Raw genomic sequence first — 4088 nt, forward strand, 5'->3', positions numbered from 1 at the left:
TGAGCGGAAGGCAGAGGCTTTAACCCACTGAGCAACCCAGGCACCCAAAACGTGGATTTTTAGTTTCTATGTAACTCACTCTCCTGATGCTTCTCTTAGCTTTCTGATGACTTCTTCCCTGTTTACTTTGTTGGTTCTCCTTCCTTACCTTTACATGTGGCTACATTTACAATCTCAAGGCTCTGGCTTCGAACTGATTCTCTATTCACTATCTTGGCAGTCTCAAACACTTCCCTACTTTCAGAAGAAAAGTGTGCACCTTTAACTTAGATGCTTCTGACCAGTTCCTCCCAACATCTGCATGGTCCAATCTTAACTATCTATTATCAAAGCCCAGTGTAACTTCTTCTAAACATTTTTTTGTCTTCTGAATTCCATGGTGCCTTTTTTTAATGGTACTGCTTTCAAACTGAGATTAGTTATTTATATATATAAGAGTTGACTTACTTTCTAGTCTATAAACTTGAGAACATATTCTAATTCAACACTGTATTTTGTGTACTATGAAGCACATGGTGTATTTATTAATTTTTTCAATCTACATACATTAAGCATCTACCATGCATTGTGCTAGGTGCTGGGTAAGTGGTGAAAAAATGTGGTTTTTGTCCTTATAGAATATAGAATCTTAAGAAATAACAAATACATATTTTGATGTATGTTTAATAAAACTTTGAGAGAATGGATCTTTTATCTTTAACTCCTATTTCATCCTCTCTCCCAAAACTCCTGTCTTACATTTCTTGTGCCCATTTGACCTGCTAAATCCCACAGATTTCTCAAACTCAACAGCTTAATTTGTTTGTGTGCTGTGGATACCTATGACTGAGAACTCTGTCCTGTGTTCAAAAAAATCACCGCCAAGCACCTTCTCTCCAAACCTTCTACTGATTTTTAACATTTATCTTAATGTTCCCACCTCCTTCTCATTATCTAGGGGAAATGTTGGTATTCTCCTTGATTCCTTCCTCTTTCTTCATATTTAGTCCTTTTCATTCAAACACTAAATACAGTCCATGAGTCACTAATTTTCAACCTCTGCTACAAATAAATTTATTTTGTAGCAGAGGTTGAAAATTAGTGACTCATGGACTGTATTTAGCCAGCAGAGGTGTTTTGTTTGTTCTGTATCATATTCTTAAAAATATGGTGTTCTTGTTTCTCATGAAAAATTAGAGGGGCACCTGGCTGGCTCAGTGGGTTAAAGCCTCTGCCTTCAGCTCGGGTCGTGATCTCGGGGTCCTAGGATCGAGCCCTGCGTCGGGCTCTCTGCTCAGCTTCTGCTTCCCTTCCTCTCTCTCTGCCTGCCTCTCTTCCTACTTGTGATCTCTGTCAAATAAATAAATAAAAATCTTTAAAAAAAATTAGAAAATTGGCAACATTGGGTCCCCATTCATGAAAAAATTGGCTGGAGTTTTAGATGGGGCATCTAAACTACCACTCTAATCTCTACCATTCCTTATTTTTCTTACTTCAAATTCATTTACTTATTTATCAGACCTTCCTGATCCTTAATTTAGGCATTTGAGTTTGCAATCTTTGGCATATGTGATCACAGGATGCTAGTACTAGAAGAGATATTAAGATATTATCCTGTCTGACTGTCTTCTTCCTCCTCCTTTAAGAAATTAAAAAAAAATTGAGGTCCAAATAACTTACATTACCCGGGCAATTTTATACAGTTAATGTGTAGCAGGATTGTATTATTTGCCATTAGACCCGCTCCTCACCTGGGTGGGGTGAATCCTTAACCTAGACCTAATGTCTCTCATATTTCCCATTCAAAGCCCTCACATAGAATTTTCAGGTTCAAGATCTCTGTGCTTAAAATTCTTGCTTTATCAGGCCCTGAGACCTGAGTCTTTTATCAGGTAAGCTATGCCCTAATTCTTAAAAATTAAAAAATCTGTCCCAACATTTTCAGTCTTACTTTTCTAGTGCTTACCTACTTTTATCTCACTTGTCTGGGGTGTGTGTGTGTATTATCCAAAACAGACCCTATGCTTTCCAAACTTTCTGATTTTGTTTAGTGCTATGCTCTCCACCTAGATTATCTTTGCCCAGACTCTGCCTGACATAACTTTTTCCATCCTTTAAAGTTTATTTGAATGCTACCTCTCCCATAAGGTGCAGTAGTTAAGAAGGTGGTTTGCATGGGAGAGGTCTGGTTTGAAATCCTGGCTCTGTCCTTTACTAGCCATGTGACCCTAGACAATTTATCAAATTTATCAAATCTCTGTAAAAAGGGAGAATATCATCCCCTTTTACAAATGGTTAAGCATGATCCCACTGGCTGAAAGTATTTCTATATACTGCAGGAGTCCCATCTCACTTTTTTGCTTCAAACAGTGCCTTGATTTATAGTTATTCACATTAATTGTTCTATTACTCATCATACTCATTATTCATCTTACTAGTTATTCATTATATATTGTAAACATGCTATTATATATTATATTTATGCTTTCACAATAGATGAGGGCAGGTACTTTGTCTTACATGAGTTTCTATATCTTACAGTACTTAATGAACGCTTGTAATTACTGAGTTAGTAAAGAGGAGTATAGCCTTTCTGAGATGTTCCTAAATTCTATAAAAACAGAATAAACACAAATAAAAATAGTAATAGATGAATCTCATATTATTGCCTTATAGGGAACTTAGGGGGAATTTTTTCTCAGGTTTCTATACCAAATTATACTTCTCTTAAGCAACTTAAGAAACTCTTATAGACCATGTGAAACCTAGAACTACGTTTCCTTTTGTTTTAGTTTCTAGGAACATCAGAGACTAATTTGTGATGGCACTCCTCTAGCAATTACAACGGACCATTTGGCATGATTTTTTTGGATATTAACATATGCTTGCCTTTATTTTGATCTTGTTTGTTTTCCAGTTATCTTTTGCCTCTTCTGATCATTTTCTTCTACTATAGCATATATCTCTTTCTGAGCACACTCAATCTTTTGTGAGACTGGTGGGGCATTGATAAATAATAAGTATCTATAAAATATATTTTAAAAACAGGTCTTACAGCTTTTTAAAGCTTCTAATTTCTTTTGATCTCCTACTTCACAGAGAATTATAATCAACTTCAAGGTTTTCAGGAGAGAACTTTCCCAACTTCTTTCCTTACTTATAAAGTTATTCACATCTTTAAATGAGTAACATTTTATATGTCCTTATAAAATATATATCATGTATAATACAGATAAGCAGAAAGCAGAATACCTAAAGAACAACAACAAAAAAACCCATCATGTGGTTAAGAACCTACATATTGCTGCTTTCATATCCCACTTTTCTCTCGTAACAATGTATTTTACATATATTTCCTTATCACTAAATAGTCTTCTAAATAATTTTTAATGGTTCAAAGCATCCCACTGATTATGTATCAGGCCAGTCAATCAGACTGCAACTCTACATTCCCTTCCTATAAAACCTGAAGATGTTCTTCTTTTTTAAAAATATTTTCTATTTTTATTTATTTATTATTTATTATTTTTATTTTTCTATTTTAATATTCTAAAATATTAAAATATTTTTAAAAAGATTTTATTTTTCATAATCTCTACACCCTGCATAGGGCTCAAACTTACAACCCTGAGATCAAGAGTCACATGCCTTAGGGACTGAGCCACCCAGGAGCCCTTCTATATGCATATCTTCAAGCCAGAGTGTCACCTGCTGCTTATCCAGACCCCCACACTGCACTGTTTGCCTCCAAATAAGAAAGGTAATTAAAGAGATTTACTTTCTGAGGAGCCTCCCCTCCATAACAGAGAGTCCATCAAAAAGCAGTAAAACCTTAAGATGTTCTTACTGAAACTAATATAAGTGAACGTCTCTTATCTGCAACCATGTTATCCATGCCTAAGAAGTACGTACTGGTGTAATATATTTCACCAGTCTTTCATTAGTGGACAAGCTGAAGTGAACTCCATCCAGCTTAATATATGTATGCAGTTGTGATTATTTCCTTTTGAGAACTTCCTAGAAGTATACTTGCTTAGTCAACGTATATACACATTTTAAGTTTATGTAGTTCTAAAGTGCCTGGGGGAGGGGAGAGAAGTACAAGTTTC

This window comes from Lontra canadensis, unplaced genomic scaffold (assembly GCF_010015895.1).
Source record: "Lontra canadensis isolate GAN:19392208 unplaced genomic scaffold, GSC_riverotter_1.0 scaffold53, whole genome shotgun sequence".
NCBI lineage: Eukaryota > Metazoa > Chordata > Mammalia > Carnivora > Mustelidae > Lontra > Lontra canadensis.